The sequence below is a fragment of the Ursus arctos genome, unplaced genomic scaffold, assembly GCF_023065955.2.
Source record: "Ursus arctos isolate Adak ecotype North America unplaced genomic scaffold, UrsArc2.0 scaffold_9, whole genome shotgun sequence".
Taxonomy (NCBI): Eukaryota; Metazoa; Chordata; class Mammalia; order Carnivora; family Ursidae; genus Ursus; species Ursus arctos.
This window is the reverse complement of record NW_026623111.1, coordinates 79,334,710-79,352,559: the sequence shown is the minus strand read 5'-3', so window position 1 is coordinate 79,352,559 and position 17,850 is coordinate 79,334,710. Positions and strand designations below refer to the sequence as shown.

At 38.5% G+C, this 17,850-nt stretch overlaps 1 protein-coding gene and 1 pseudogene across 1 annotated transcript in view; one reads left to right on the top strand and one right to left on the bottom strand.

Moving 5' to 3' along the window:
- The window catches only part of EMCN (endomucin), a 100,339-nt gene extending 90,824 nt beyond the window's left edge, over positions 1 to 9,515 (top strand). Inside the window, exon 12 of the mRNA XM_026509654.4 lies at positions 6,847 to 9,515. The gene's annotated coding sequence lies outside the window, so the exon portion shown is untranslated. The remainder of the gene's footprint in view (positions 1 to 6,846) is intronic.
- A 4,108-nt stretch (positions 9,516 to 13,623) lies between these two features.
- On the bottom strand, positions 13,624 to 15,164 carry LOC125280951 (tubulin alpha-1B chain-like; annotated as a pseudogene).
- Positions 15,165 to 17,850: the final 2,686 nt, after the last annotated feature.

The window sequence follows — 17,850 nt, the reverse complement described above, 5'->3', positions numbered from 1 at the left end:
GAACCGTGGATATGTACACATGGCCCCTCAAACAAGGTGATCCAAGAAAGTAGTCTCCGTTGGGGTTTCTTATACCCAGCTGGTCCCAGGGGCATACTGTTGCTGTATAACTAGCTGAGGGACAGAGCCGGCCAGGGTCTCTATGAGAACAGATGCAAATGAACAATCTCATTACAGCAATTGTGAATCAATAAATAATTGAAACCTCCCAAAACTATGGTTATGAGCAACACTGTTCTTCTGCATGTCCTCTGTTTTGACCAGGAATCAGGGCAATGAGGACACATTTCTTATTTCAGTAAAACAGCTCAGGCCAGGTTCTTGCATTGTGGAATTAACCCTCTCAGTTTAGCATGGGATTGTCTTTTGCTTTCCTAGAATTGGGTAAGGAGGTCTTCTGATTTTGATTTAGTTTTCACAAGAAGCATTGATTAAGTGCCCTCACAATTAGCGCTTGATGCTTTTTAGAACCTGCAGAAGAATTTACCCTTTGTCAACTAAGAGTAAAAAAGCAAAAAAACACAAATCAATATGTATTTGTCCAGAATTGACCTGACCACCCTGGCAGGGACTCTGGGTAGTGTCCAGAGGGCGGAATGTTATTGTTGTGTCCAGTCCCTATGCCTAGTACCCAACCACTAATACGGTGCTGTTACAGACACATAGAGAGGGCTCGTTGAGTACATGATGCTTGCCATGCTTCTCTGGCCAGTAGCAGGAGAGGAGACAGAGCAGTGCCATCCAGATGTGACCACCAGGATCACAATCCCATCCCTTTCTAGCCAGCAAAGGTGCATTAGAATGAGAGTAATCTGAGAGTCTGCCTATCCTTTTGCTATGGACACTTTTAGATGCAAAGTTTGAAAAGTTGAGAAATTTGAGAAGTTTGTTGAGACAGGTGGTCCAAACCTACCCAAGGCATGGAAAACTTCCTCTATACATGCTATGGTTTCTTGGCAACCTTGTGGCTAGTAAAATGATGCTTTCTAAATTATCAAAATGCTTAACTCCTAGTGACTAATCGTCCAACATGGAGGAAGACAAAGTCTTCTTTTCAGTCAGAAGGAAAAACTATACAGAGATCAGGAGTATTGGAGACCCAAACAAGCTTGACAAAATAAATTATTGTCCAGTTCCCATTCCTTCCCATTTTTTGTACTTTAAAAAATATGCCTAGCCTTTAATTTCATGTCTTTTAATTTGCAGAGATAAGTAGCTTTTGTTGCTCTCCTGTGTAATTTTGAAATTATGTAACAATGTTCTGAAAAGTAAAGATCGGAAAGTAAAGGGAAGAAAGAAGTTTGACATGTCAATTCTACTATTCATCTTACTTTTTTTCAGTGTATTTCTCTTGGCAATCATTGTACTTTGAATGTAGTAACCAGTAAGTAATGACTTTATTAGGCTATTAATGAGAAATCAGATATCAACTCAGAGATTCAGAATAAATAGGAATATAGTCATCAGAGCTAGAAAATTTGGGAATAGAAGTTGAGAAGTCTGGATCTGTATGCAACAGAAAACACTAATATGGAAAGTTCACAACGTTAAAAATTTTCATCTCAAATCAAATTCCGTAATAGTTTAACGCTTGCTGCTTCATATATTGATCCTCTATTTTGTGCAAAGCATTATATTTAATGCGATTTGGCAGGGCAGACAAGACTTCCAAAATACTTATGATCTATGATCCTTGCCCTCTGCAAAGCTTTGCCTAGTGGGAACGTGAAATCACATATAAGAAGTAAGATAATAATTAGAGAAAAAAAATTAAAAGCTATGTGAGCATGATTGATACTGATTTATCAATTCAAACAGATTCTAAAATCTCTGAGACTTTTATATCAACAAAAGGAAGATTGATAAGGGTTCAAAAAATATCCTTTTACTGAAGATGCATTGCTCCATTTAGGGATCATAACTTTTTAAGAATAAGGAAAGGATTATTTTAGCCTAAACTTTCCTGGTACAATTCACTTCGGTCCCAACTATTAGCTGGTACCACCTTCAAAATAGCTATTAATGCAAAAATAATCTGTGTTAAGTTTTGAAGGTGACCAAAGTCAAAGATTAGAAATATATTAGTGATATGCATTTCTATATGTTCTTGTGCTCATTTATAATGCAAATGTGCTGTTATTTTCTTCTGAGATTAATTCTTCCACGAAAAGGACTGGTAAGGATAACATAGCTAAAGGAATTGATTTGCCATCACAAAGAACTTCTGATAAGGCCAGACTTTCTATGCAAAAATGTGGAGCGATCAAAGTACATTCTTTTTTTTTTTATTGATCCCAATAAATGAATAAATTGATCCATAATGAGGATGGAGGTGGGGACATTAGCTAATAATGTCTAATGGAGAAAGATGTATAAAGAACTAAATACAAAAAAAGAAAAGAGAGAAAGAGTAAAAGAAAAATTCTGTGTGTATTATTAAGTAACCGATTAAAAGTTTTTTAAAACATAAACTATGTAAGGAAATTCGATGGAAAAGATAGGAATTCTATCACATCACGACTTAAAAAGTCCAAACAAAGAGATTATCATAAAGAAAATTATGAAACAAAAAACAAATTGGGAAAATGTTTGCTATAAATATGAGACCAATTAACTAATCTTAAATATACCAAAGACATCTATACAGATTAGGAAGTAGAAAAATGAGCAAAGGCCAGGAACAGGTAATTCATAGAGAAGGAAACAGAGATGGCAATATAAAATTACAGAAGAGTTACTATAGTCATTTAAAAAATGTGAATTAAGACCAAAAAAATTGTAACCTTCAATTTACTTAAACTTTTTTTTCCTTCCTAATTTTTAAAAGTCATACTGGTGAAGCAAATAAAATCAGATGCTGCATTTGAAAGTATAAATTAGGTTAATCTTTCTGAAGAACAGTTTGGTAGTACTTTCACTAAAGGACTTAAAATATTCACAATTGTCACCTAGTAACTTCACTTCTAGGAAATTTTCATAAGGACATTGTTTGAACTGTGATTAAAGGTTAATATACAAAGAATAGTAGCTAACATTTAGAAATAGTTTACATGTCTAGTGGTATGGAAAGTTCAAGAAAATTATGCTTCATCCAATCAATGACATTATACAACTTAGCAAAATAATTCTCAAGACAATTTTTAATTTCATGCAAACATGTCTAAGGTATATATTAAGTGGGGGAGGGGACAATTTTAAAACGGGACAGAAAGCACTTGATTGTTCCACAACCAATTCTGTACTATAGGAAGGGAGAGAGCTACTGTAACCCGCTTGCTCCCTCACCAGTAGGCTCTCTCCATTCTATTCCAAGCCTTCTGACAGTTTAAGAAGCAAAAAGAGTTTCAGATCAAGAACCAATTGTCTGGACAGACCAGCAGTTTATATGAAAGTCTCATCCCACAGGCCCTCATCAGTATGGAATGTTACCCATTTTCATTTTTCTCCCAGATACAATTCACTCTACTTCTGTCATTTCTCAATGGTACCATGATGATCTAAAAAACATCTTCGCAAACTTCCAGAAGAGCTTAACATGTTTTCAACATTTTTCTTACATTTTAAGACAAAATAGCAGGGGCTAAAAACAAAACATCATGAAAGAGACCTATTTTCTCATCCTAGTTATGGCCCCAAACAAAATTCTTTTTTTTTTTTAATACGCATTTTTCTTACTATGTTCAGTTAGTCAGCATATAGTACATCATTTGTTTTTGATGTAGGTTCAATGATTCATTAGTTGCGTATAACACCCAGTGCTCATCACAACACGTGCCTAAACAAAATTCTTAATACTGCTGTACACTGGGCTCCACATTTGTAAACCCTAGTACAGGAAGATATTTTCTTTTAAGACCATTTTGATTCTTTGCTTATAAAGTGTTGTCAGTGTTGAAGAATGCATTATGATAGTTTATTATAAAAGTGATCATTTATTCTTTATAAGCATCATAAATTTATAAAATTTTAGGGCTGTGAGACGTTCAGTGACCACAAAGTCATGCATTACCATTATTGAGGACAACACACTAAATTTAGAGAGATTGTAACATCGAAGAGGAAGCAAATACTGATATTGGTACATTCAAATTGAAACTTCTAACTAAAGAAAAAAATCATTAATGAAGCAAAATCCATCTCTTGAAAAAAGATTATCCATGTGGAGTATACGCTGATGAAAATGTCAGTTTGTTCCCAGTTTACTTGCTGATCCTTGAAAGAAAAAAACAGTGCAGTATTAATCATGAGCATTACCTTACTCACATAAATCCTGGTGTTTACCCAGATGGTCTGTGCTACAAACGCTTGACTTCACCTGGGAACTCACCTACGAAAGAGTCTGGGTCAGTTGAACAAAGAGTGACAGACATCCTGCTCTTTGCCAAGTACGGGACCAGGTATAAACAGGGATATGACATGCTGCTGTCCTCAAGAGGTTACAGAAGTGAAGGGAAATACACATGAGGAAGACAATTTTACTTTAATATGGTAAATAATAAGATAGTGGTATGTAAGTTAGACATGGCACCTTGAATTTAATGGCTAATTACTTAGAAAAGATGGCATTTGAGCTGAGATTTATAGGATAAGAAACTGCATGTATATGAAAGAAATTAGAAACAACGGGTTGGCCTAGGGCTGTGGCACGCACATCTGCTGCTAGGTCACTGAGCTGTTGATAACGTTCTATGGTGAGATTAAGTACAGAAACTGAGTATAAGCCTCTAAAAATTGTTATAGCAATCTGATATGGTTGCAATATGCTATTCACGTTATTGTATTTTTTAAATATCATTTTGCAACTGATTAGAAAATTTTTAAAAAAAATCTGGTTCTCACCATTCATATTTTGAGATGCAGGGGCCAAGAGGATATAATTCAATGTCAGAGAGGCTGGAAAATCGGGCTGAAGCAGTAGAGGGCACAAGATCATGGGAGGTCTTGTTTTCCACGGTAAATTATCAAGGACTGCAGAAGGCGAGAATAAAATGCTTACGTTTTCTAAGCAGAATAAAATGAGATTCTTTCCTCCTTCATTAATGCCATGCAGAAATTTCCTCATTTGGGGAAACCACCCCCATCCTGCTACCTTGGAGGTAAAATATCCAGGAAATCAGTTCCAAATTGGAGAGAGGGTCTGTTCCGCAGTCATGCCTATGATCATCGTGCTCCTTCTAGAGCTGTGCCATGCTCTAACATAAACTGGGCCATCTGTCAGTTGCAGATACTCTGGGAGGACATCAGAAATACTCTGTTCTATGATCCTTTCCATAGACTAAAGCTTGACGTGGATCCTGTGGCCACTCCCCGCTCTCCAAACCACTCCCCACAGAGACAGCCAGGGTCCAGCTTTCCCCCACGTGAGGCAAAAGTGTGACTAACCGTCCCTACCGAAGTCCCTGCCTCCACCAATCATGCCATGACAGAGCAGGGTGCAGGTCTCTACCCCTGGTACCAGGGCCCACCCCACCCAGACTCTTGGGAACTGGGAGTCCTGCCATCGACAGCAGGACGGCACCTAACCCCTGTCAGGTTAGGCCACTTCCCCTTTTCCGCTTAGGCACAGAAACCTCCAGCTCCTGCTCCTTGTGCGGCCGACAGAGAAAGTTGTTTATGCACTGCAAAGACGAAAACCCCAGTCACAAAACAAAGCCCTGGCTCTCTTTCTCTTCTTGTGAAGGAGAAGTGGAGAGTTGTCTGTTCATGCTTCCCCCTGATAAGCACACAGCAGCAAAGCATAAAAGTTGCCAATAAATATCTTCATTATTCACATTGTCACCCCAAGCAACAGATCTTGAACTGTGTCCCATTATGATAGGGTAGAGTTAAGGACTTTAATCAGAAGAAGAATATGATGAGATTTGTGCTGAAGACACATCACTGAGTGTTTAATAATGATTAAATCAAGAAGAGTAAGACTGGAAGCAACGAAGCTGAAAAACTGTTGCAATATTCCCTAAGTAAAGGACAAGGGCTTCGCCCATTCTGCAGGGACAGTAGACATGGAGGTGAAGAGGCAGAATGGACTAGAGAAATGTCTGGAGGGTAAACTTCTCCAGAGGTCATGATTGATTGAATGTGCACAGTGGGGAATGAGGAAGATTTGGAGTGTAGATATGTCCAGCATGAGCTTCCAGCATGAGTGCCTGGGTGGACCATGGAGGCTCCAGCAAAGATTAGAATTGTGCAGCCAGAGGGAACAGGTTTGGCAGGCAGTATACATGCTCCAAGACCCCCCGGTAGATGCCTGAAACCATGGATAGCACTAAACCCTGTACATACTATGTTTTTTCCTGTACATACATATCTATGGTCAGGTTTAATTTACAAATAAGGCACAGTAAGAGATTAACAACAATAACTAATACCAAAATAAAACAGTTATAAAAACAAACTGCGGTAAAAGTTATGTGCATGTGGCTTCTCTCTCTTTCCAAATACCTTCTTGTACTGTACTCACCCTTCTTATGATGACGTGAGAGGATAAAATGTCTGCCTGATGAGATGAAGTGAGACGAATGACGTGTGTTGTAACGTAACCTCGGGCTACTATTGACCTTCTGATCAATAGGTCAGGATGAGGATCGTCACTTTCCAGACTGAGGTTGACCATGAGTAGCTGAAATCAGGAGAAACAAAACCACGGATTGGGGCTGGGGTAGGGCTACAGAGTGTGTTTTCCCTTCAGACATGTTGAGTTTGAAGTGCTTGTGAGACAGTCACCTGATTCCACTGAGTGGAGAAACCTCAGCAAGTCACTAACATTTCTTAACAAAAAAATGGTCTCTCCAGCATCTCTACTTCTTCTCTTTCTTGGAATCTGAACTTTTTTTTCCTCCCCCACAGGCTTAATCTTCAGCTTCTATGCTCCAGGGATAGGAAGGGAGACTCAATCTGTGGACTCAATCCTGACTTCCAGTCCTGCTCTCCAGTCTGTGCCAGTCGCCTGTCCCAAAAAAGTGATGCCCAGATGACATGCAATAATTTCATAGAATCCAAAAGAAGCCGGGGCCTCTCCTGTCATTTGAGACGTGAAAAAGCACATATAAGCATATCTTAGGAGATGGAGTTTTAGGAAGGACATTTGTGAGCAGTTAACCTGATAGCCCAGGCAGGTGGGTTCAAGATGACATGACATTCCCTTGAGTTTAAAGTTTCCAGAGCCAGCGGTTCCTATCCATGGAGACGATCCTATTTTCTTGGTGTTCTTACATTACCTGATGTTCGTATTTATTGTTTTGTATTATGTTAATGCAGGGACAATTTGCAAGTGTATTATTAAATATTAGGTAGAAATCATGCCATGCCACTTTGTACATAAAGATATTTTATTCATATCTTCATGTGTTACTTTTAATAAATAATTACTATATTCAGCTCACTAAAAATATTACAATTTGACTGTGAAAATGGCAATGGTATTGTCTTCCCATAATTATGACTCTTTGGGGGCTGATTATTTGAATATGAGAACTCACTAATGAAAGGCATCTGTAATAAGTGAGAAAAGAACAAAGGATTCACAAATCAGACTCCATGAAAGGGAAGTCAGTTTACCATTTCTTCGGTCTTTCTATTTGTAATTCACACTATGTGACAAGGATATAAGGGCATTTATGACGCTCAGTACTGCATTCATTAAGATGGTAACAGGATTGAGATTTTTCATAATCCATTCAGTTGACAGCGTCTGTGCATTTTTAAATTTTTTAAGAAATGTAATGATTTGTTTGAGCAATCATTGTCAAATCTCCAGGTTGTAGAAACCAACACTTGATAAATACATAATTATGATATTATTTTTCAGTGTATCACTTTCCTAAAAATACCATACGATTATAGCTGCCACGCCATCAGGAGCAAATTCTTCTGCTGAAAGCTGACTGATCAACCTTGACCACTTCTTGGACACAAGGGATCAAAATGTCATCATGTTGGTTGAAGTTCTATGGAAAGCCTTGGAACTAACAAGCTGCCAGTAGCAGACAGCTCTTTAACTTAATGATTGCCTAAGCTGCTTTCAATGCTAAATTGTCTTAGTGATGTGAGCGCAGTGTAGTGGAGACAGAATAGTGTATATAAAACTGCTTTTTAAAATTGCTTTTTTTGCAGTGTATTTCAAAACTTCCAGCTTTAAGAATTATATAAATAATCATCTTGGTTTTAGCTTCCTCATGTCTGGATTATTTCTAATCAAGGACACCAAGCAAGCATATCTATATGACTGAATGGTATCTCTTCATGGTTCTTTGAGAAGAGAGATGGGGGACGTGGGGGCAGAAAAAAAGCAAGTAAGAAGGTAGAGAAAAAAGCGAGGATATCCTATACATACACTTCCCCTGAGGGATGCTTTGCCTATGGTCAACTCTAACCTAGAAGCCTTTAAATGGGAACAGCAAAGGCTGGAGCTGGCCAACCACAGAATATTTGTCCCCAGAAGGAAAATATTCCAACACCCCTAGAATGCTGTACTGAGCTCCTCGACAGAAGCCTTGTTACACAGAATGTACTGCAAAGAAACAAACTTTTCTGCAACTTAAATTACTACAAGCGATATGTTATTCTGGCTTCTAGAAAAACCATTTACTTGACTTTTCATAAGTATTATTGGAAGAGAGTTTACAAGGATCAGAAGAGGGAAAGCTTTTTAATGGTCATAAAAGAATGAAATTCGTTCTAGTTCAAGAATTTGCCATAAGGAATAGGCTTTATACTAACAAATACGGCATTAAATCTTTAAAACAGTCAAAGTGAAAAGAGGATTGAGGACTTTGCAGAGATGTTAGTGGCATTTTGTAGCACCAATATCTCTCGTAGATAATGTCTGCGTTTTTATAAATCAACTTAAAACTTCTGTTGAAGTAGGGTATTTTGTTTTCAAGCCAAAATGATCATTCATCAGATGTTTTTTTAATTATCTGATTTAGATGATCTACTTTTTATGCCTGACTTATTATAATCTTTTTATTCTGATATACAGGTCAAATGTCACTGCAACAGTAGAAGGGCTGTATTTAGATCAAAGCGAAACCTTCTTATGTATTTATTCTGCATGACAATATGAATATAATTTAAGTCTATCAATAGTCAAAACATAAACAAGAGCTAATTAACTGGCACTGTTGTCATCTGAGAATAAGCAGATGTTGTTGGCCGACACAGTGGCTGTGATCAGTCAGCAGAGAAAGACTTCTAAATTCCCCTTGCTGAGCTGAAATATTCCATTACACATCTGACAAATCTGTGTCTTATTTCTTGTCTACCTGCCATCGTGAGGATCAACTTAGGACATCGACGAACCTTCAATAATGAATATGCTAGCTCTCCCTGATTTTCCTCTATTGAGCCCTACTTGTGATTTTTCAAGATTTTGTGGGGTTCTGAAAAGAAAACTGGATATGTCCTTTAAAAGTTATGTTTTGAACGATACTAGTCTCAAAACTGCGACACTGTTAATTCTTACCTATATTCAAGATACCCATCATTGTGGATTAATTAAATAATAGTTATCCTGAGCTAAGAATTCATGATGGATTATTCATAGATCTTTCCTTAAAAATGTCTCCAACAGCACAAACTAGATTTCTCATGTTACCTTAAACGAGTATACTTCGTCCTTGCTTCAAGGGGATTTGTCCTGTGGGTGGACCTGAATATATTTTCTTGTTCTGAATACTTTTTAAGAGAAAAACAGTTGTGTTAAATAATGGGAAAACCTCTATCATGTCCATCAATGTTACATTCGTGGACCTGAAGTCAGAATTCTTCTGAAGTGATCATGGACAACATCATTAGTTGGCTAACACCATATACAAGACTCACTACGTGCCAGGCATTATGTTAAACACTTCATGTTCGTCATCTCGTTAATTGTCCCAATAATGGTAAGAAATAATTTCTAATATATTATTTTTCTTATTGTTGTTATCATCATAAGCATAAACATAAGCATATCCATTTTAAAGATATGAAAGCCAAGACAGGAAGTTACATAACTTACTCAGGTTGTACAACTAGTTTGCAGCAAAAATTTGGATTCCAACCTAAATCCCAAATCCCTGTTCAACATCACTATACTACTTGGTCTTTCTAATCTAAGTTTATTTATCTATAAAAAGGGGTGAAAGCATTATACTCCCGGCCACAGTTAAAAACAGGGACCAGATTCCCCCCATAAACAATTAAAACACTAAACCAGTGTTTCAGACAATGGACAAAAGACAGAACTGGACCAGGATCCATGAGAAGAGAGAAACAAAATTGTGAGCCTAGTAAAGACCTGACTTTGACACGTTTCAGACCAGCTGCATAGAGGAGGACCCCTGAGGAGAACCTGGGAGTCACGCTGGGTTGAGGAGACATAGGTTGGAGCAAGGGGACTACAGTAGCTGGAATTCGTGGAGCAGAGTACCAGGCCTAAGGAGCTACATAAAGACCTCCAAAAATCTGCATATAGGTGACTTTCTATCTGCTGCTAATGGAACTGTGCATACACTTAGGGTGAAATTCCGTGAAACCAGACAAAAAGGAGCTGTATGCTGAAAATTCCTAGACACCACACCAGGCAGAAAGACATTCAAGGTCTGACCAGCTATATTGGAAAAACCTCATTGATCACCTTGATTGATGACCCCACGCTTTAGTAGGGCGGGGAATCACACTTTAGTAGTCATGCTAAAATACCCCTAGAGTAAAGGTGACTTTAGATAAACCCTAGCACAGCCTAAAACCAAGCCCTGAAAGAATGAAAAAAACCCAACATATTTAAAGGCCTCCCAGAACAAGGTCTGACAATCTTTTATAAAGACAACAAAATACAGCAAAACAACACATCATCGACAACATAAATGTCCAAATAGCCATCATCTGATCTAAAATGATATAGATGCCCCCCAAAGAAGTAAGCTGTGAACAGTAATCATAAGAAAAATTAGTTAATAAAAAGGGACTCATAAAAGATAAAAAGGATGGATTCTTCATAACTAATTCCAACAGGCTAGTTTTATCCTGATAACTAAACCAGCCAAAGACATTCAGTAAAGGGAAAAAAAAAAACAAAACAAAACACCTTATGGGTCAATAGCTCTCATGAACATAAATACCAAAACCCCCAAACTATTCTATTAACAGAATATTAGCAACTAAAATTCAGCAAAATAAAAAATAGCAAGTGAAATTTATCCTGGGAATCCAAGGTTATCTGACATTTGAAAATTAGTCATTGTAATTCAACATATTAGCAGAATAATAAAGGAAAAAAAACCCATATGCTTACCTCAATAGATACAGAAAAAGCATTTGATAAAATTCAATATTTATTTATGGTAATATATTTCACCGAATTAGGATTAAAAGAGAACTTCTTCAATCTGATAAAGCACATTTATGAAAATCTGCAGCTAACTCATATAAATGATGAAAATAAATGCTTTTCCCTAAAATTAGAAACAAAGTAAACATATTCTCTCTTATCACTTTTTTCAACATTTTTCTGGGCTAGAGGTGGGGGTGGGGATTAGGTGCTAGCCAATGCAATAATGTAAAAAATAAAAACATGTATAGACTGGAAAGAAAAATGACAGAATCTGCATAAATCCTACGAAACCCACTAAAATGCTTCCAGAATTAATAAGCGAATTTGTTATGATTACAGAATGTAAGATTAATAAACAGAATCAACTGATTTGTTTAGTAACAAAAAAAGAAAATTGAAAAGATATACCATTTACAACAAATATAAAGTTCTTAGGGATAGATTTTACAAATTATGTGCACTCCATATGCACTTAAAACTGTCAGACTTCTGAAAGAAGTTAAAGAACACCAGATCATAGATTAAACTACTCAATATTAAGATGTCATTTCTATTTAAATTGATTGACATATTTATCAAAACTCCATTCTAAATCCAGTTTTCATTTTTTATAGAAATTGATGATAATTCAAAAGTTTATATGAAAATAAAATGAACTTAGAATTGCTAAATCTTATTTTTTTTTAAGAATAAACTTGGACTACTTACACTCCTGGTTTGGAAGACTTACTATAAAACTACAGTAATCAAAACAGTTTGTACTGAGCTAAGGATAGAATTTAATCAATGGAACAAAATTGATATTTCAGAAATAAGTAAGTATATGATATCTCCCTATACACACATGCATATATGGTCAGATGATTTTTTAAAAGGGTGCCATATTAATTCAATGGAGAAAAGAATGGTTATGGAACAATAGTTTACTCATGTGCATAAAAAACTAAAGTCAGCACTTACCTCGTACTACACATATACCAACTTGAATGTCATAAATTTAAACATAAGTCAACATCTGTAACATTTGCTTTCTATAGAGTCAGTAAAGATTCCCTAAATAGGACACCAAAGGGCAAAACTAAAAGCAAAATGATACATTGGACTTTATCAAAACTAAAACTTCTGCTCTTGAAATGAGCACTAATAAACCAAAAATGTAAGCTAAAGAATAGAAGAAAAAATTGGAATTACACATGTCTGGCAAATGGCTTATATCTAGAACATGTAAGGAACTTAAAAAACTTAAAACTAAGAAGTCAATCCACTAAAAACAGGAAAAATATTTGAAAAGACGATTCACAAAAGAAGATATATGATCTTCCAATAAGCAAATGGAAAGATACTCAATATCATTTAGTCATCAAGAAAATGCACATTTAAAACTACAAGGAGATTACCACTACATATGCACAGGAAAGGCTAAAATTATACAGGCCAATAATACCAGGTGTTGGAGGAAATATGGAGGAACTAGAACACTCATACACTGCTAGTGGGAATGTAAAATAATACAACCATTTGGAAAACAATGTAGCAGATTCTTCTTAAAAAAAAAGTTTCAAAAGTTAAATGCATACTTCTCATATGACACAGTATTCCACTTTTATGTATTTACCCAAGAGAAATGAAAACACATGTCCTGGGTATACAAAGACCTATAACCAAAGGTTCATTTTAGCTCTTTTCATAATAGCCAAAAGCTATAAACAATAAACAAATTGTGGTCGAGTCATACAAGGGATTACCAAACAGCAATCAAATGGAGCAGACTGCTGATACACCCAAAAAAATGGATGAATCGCAAAAACACCATGCATCATGTGGTAAAAAAGAAGCCGGGGATAGTGGTATGCATACTTTATGACTCCATTTCTATGAGACGCTAGAAAAGAAATCAGACCAGTGTCTGTCTTGAGCCAGGGATGAAGGGGGAGTGCCAGCAAATAAGCACAAGGCAATTTTTTGAGATGATAGAAACTTCTGTAGTTTGATTGTGGTGTGGGTTAGATGGTGCGCATATTTGCCCAAATTCAAACCGTACACTTAAAATGGTTATTATTTTAGGTATAAAATATGCCTTAATAAACCTAACTTTTAAAAAGATTTTATAAACTTTTTCATATTTTTTTTCTTTATTAAACCTTTACTTTGAAACATGATGGGAAAATTCTGTAAGTACACATGGCAAAATAAGACATGATCACAGTTAAAAGTGAAGACAATCTAACCAGAAAGCTTTCACGCCTGTCAGCCACTGTTGAAGCTGCAGTTGTGAGTCTAACACGCTCCAGGGCTCAAGGGAATGGTAATTAGTGTTCCTCTCTCTCTTCCTCACCCTCTTCCTCAACACAATCCATAACCTCCTCATGACCCTTCTGCAGGGCAGCTATGCCCTCACAGGCCCTTCCAGGGCAGCTGGGTGGCACAGTCGGCTAAACAGGTTAAACATCCTACTCTTGATTTCAGCTCAGGTCACAATCTCAGGCTTATGATATTGAGGTCATGAGATCTAGCCCCACGTCGGGCTCCATGCTCAGCGGGGAGCCTCCTTAAGCTTCTTTCTCTCCTTCTCCCTCTGCCTTACCCTCTTCTATCTCTCCTTCTCCCTCTGCCTTACCCTCTTCTAAAAAAGAAAAAAGAAACTCTCCTTCCTCCATGCTCTCACCCGTGTACCAGTGAGCGCACACTTGGCATACATACATCAGGTCAATGTCGTGGTCCAGGTGACCCCAGGACCCAGCAATGGCTGTGGTACTGCTCAGCACACACACAGCTCATTGTAGTTTGGTCGGGTCTCCACCAGGTACCACAGTGGGAGGCTGGTAATTAATACCAACTTTGAAGACAGTAGGGTACCAGTCCACAAACGGAATGTTTGGTCTTAGTGGTGGCAATGGCAGCATTAACATCTTCGGGAACCACATTGCCATGGTACAGCAGACAGGAAGCCATGTTCTTACCTTGGCCACACTTCACCACCCGGTTGTCTGGCTCAAAGCACACACTGGTGATCTCTACTACAGGGAACTGTTGATGGTAGGTTTTCTCAGCAGAGATGACGGGGGCCTATGTGGCCAGAGGGAAATGGATGCAGGGATAGGATACCAGGTGGGTCTGGGATTCTGTCAGATCAAATTCAGGGCTCCAGCAAATCTGAGGAATGCAGTGATAGAAGACACAATCTAGCTAATGAAGCAGATTAGTGTAGTTTGGGCACTCGACATCAAGCATTCTACAACAGATGTCCTAGATGGCCTCTGGTCTACCATGAAGGCACAATCACAGTGCTCCACGGTGATGTGGCTGGTGAGGAGGAGTTGCAGGGCTCAGCTACAGCTGTAGAAACCTGGGGGGGGGGGCGGGGGGAGTTGGGTAAATGGAGAACTCCAGCTTGGACTTCTTGGCATAATCAATAGAGAGTCCCATCAGCAGGGAGGTGAACCCAGAGCCAGTTCCCCCTCCAAAGCTGTGGAAAGCCAAAACACCCTGGACACCTACGAACTAGTTGGCCAGTTTCTGAATTTAGTCCAAGATATGGTCAGTCTTGCCAATGGCGTAGTACCCTTGGACATCATTGTTCGCAACATTTTCCTTGCCTCTGATGAGCTGCTCAGGGTGGACAGCTGGCGGTAGGCACCAGTGCAAACTTCATCCGTGACCGTGGGTTCCAGGTCTACAAACACTGCCCTGGGCACATGCTCGCCAGGACACATCTCACTGAAGCAGGTGCTGAAGGAGTCATCTCTTCCCCCGATGGTCTTGTCACTGGCATGTGGCCTTTGGGCTGAATGCCACGTTCCAGGCAACGGAACCCCAGTCTGGCCAACATAGGTAGAGAAGCACTGTGCATAATAGCTACAGGTTAGTGGGCACAGGTGACAGGAGCAAACACCAGGTACCAGCTACCGTCCCTGGCAAGCCGAGTCGAGGCAAGGAATGCACTGACTGAATGAATTTTTTTCTAAAAGGAGGGGTTATATTACTAAATTTCTGTTACGGACTGAATTGTGCTCCCCCAAATTTATATGTTGAAGTCCTAACCCAATAACCTCAGATTATGACTGAGTTTAAAGTGATCAAGTGATGATGTCATTACGATGGACCCTAGTCCAATATGACTGGTGTCCTTAAGAAGAGGAAATGAGGGGACAGCAAACATACGGGGAAAACTGTGTGAAGACATAGGGAGAAGACAGCCATTTCTAAGCCAAGGAAAGAAGTCTCAGAATGAAATCAGCCCTGTCGACACCTTAATTTTGGATTTCTTCCCTCCAGAATTGTGAGGAAATAAATTTCTCTCATTTAAGCCACTCAATCTGTGGTACATTACTATGGTAGTCTGGGAAACTACTAGAGTCCTGTAGGGTTACTGAGATAATTAAATGAGATTACCATGCACGAGGACACAAGCTATAATAACTTCTTCCCTTGCTGATTTTTCTTGAGACAACTGGGGTTAGAACTACTCATATTCATATTCAAAGTTAACTGGCAAGACTGAGATCCCTTTCTAACACCTGGGAGAATTTCTAAACCCTTCTAGTCTACCACTAGATTAGAACCTTCTCTATTTCTAAGTGTCATGATTCTAGTATTACCTGTTAATATAAATGAGCTTTTAGCAATGTTAACATTTATCGGATAAGCTGTTAAAATATTGAAATGTTTCAGTATCATTGATAAATAGCTTCTATCCTAAGCTTACTCCCTCCCAAGAGCCCCCACAGGACCCCTCCTGGTCCCTCCCCTGGGACCTCAGATCTCTCTCGGATCCAGCTCCTGAACGGATAATGTCTGACAGAAGTGAGGCCGTCTGTTCTTACATGTCAATGCCCCATGCCACACCTGTGATGAGATATTTTGACTATCACTGGTGTTAAGGATGTGTTTTGATAATGAGAAAAAAGGCAATAAGGATGAGTAATTTGAGAAAACTTTTTTTTAAAATACAGATTTGTTTGATTTCTGGAACATGTTTATTTTGTTGGCCAGATGTACGCCTGGACCACGCCAATTTAAGCACACTTAAATGTCTGCAATGTTTTAAGTTACAAAACCTTACTTGTACACTCAAATTTAGGGTCAGGTCTTCATTAACCTCCTCTAGGATCAGGTGTGTGTGTGTGTGAGAGAGAGAGAGACAGAGAAGGGGACAGGGACAGAGCACGCACATAGGCCCTGATAAGGAAGGAGATCTCTTGGTGTGCTGGCGATATATCGGCAGAGGAAGGGCTAACCTGTGCATGTTGCAGGGCAGTATAATAATGCTGCATTTAAATTCTAAGTGTAAACACTGCTCAGGATTTAGAACATTTTGCTTGGAACTAAAACTAAAGCAAATGAAAGCATTTCAAATAAAAACTGTCGGCCACGACCCTGCTGCTCCCATTGCAATGCCATTTAGTTATCTCAGAGAGCTTAGGTGATCGGATAGATTAGAGGAGGCTCAGATGAGGTTTTCTCTGGCTTTGCAGGAAAGCCCACTTACTTGCTGAGGGCTGTACCACTGTTTCTCATGTGTGCTTTACAAGAAGCCGTCTCTAATTAATGCCTCTATTACCTAAGACTTACGGTTCAGTAATGTAGCAGCTGAAACTCTGGCATCCGAGAAAATGTGCCAGTCTCAGTCCACCTTGTTATTGGGACACTCCCTAGAATGGGTGTGAATTTTTATTTCAAAAGAAGAACAGTTCTGATAGCAGTGCTTCCCACTCTGAGGAGGTTCAGAGTGTGAAGTATGGATCTGAAGTCAAACTGTCTGGATAGACAAGTGTGGGAAGATTTCAAAGGTTGAAGCTTTAAGAAACGTGTGTGGGAAGGGAACAGAAATTGAAATCGGCTATTAATACCAAATGCTAATAGTTATTATCATTATTATCATCAATAAAGTTTTATTACCACCTACTAGTCCAAAGTATTATTTAAGGCACCAGAGTGATGAAAAGACATCCTAGGTGATCATTCCCTCTAAGAATTTATTGTCTTACAAGAGAAGACAGCTTAAAAGGGAGGGCTTTTCTTGACCTACTGCTACCATGGGCAGGGAGGTGAAGTGAGGACAGGAGAGTAACATTTAGTGTTACGGGACACTGCTTTGCTCCCCAAGTGGCAGGTGGTGGGTGCAGCGCACAGGAGCGGAATGAACCATGAGCTCTGAGTTAGACATGAGCGTTAAGTCTAGTTTCCGCAGGTGAGACTCACAATTCTAAAATGGTGCTATTAAGGTTTGGAAAGGATTTAGTAAAATAATGTGTGCACGTCATTTAACACAATGCCTACCCTATAAATAACAATAACTGAAAACATCGATAACGACAAAAAATTAAGCAGCAGAGAGCTAATACGGACAAGTACGTAGGTATACAAGGTCGGAGCATAAGTAGAAGCCGTCCCCTGGAAAGGTTTTGCTTCTTTTTCTATAGGTATTGAGGAAACTCTAAACGTATTTCAGCCAAATAGTATGTTATGGGGAAGAAACAGTTAAGGGAAGATGCAACCAGAGATTTTTCTTTTTTAATTTTGCCTTTTGACATTCT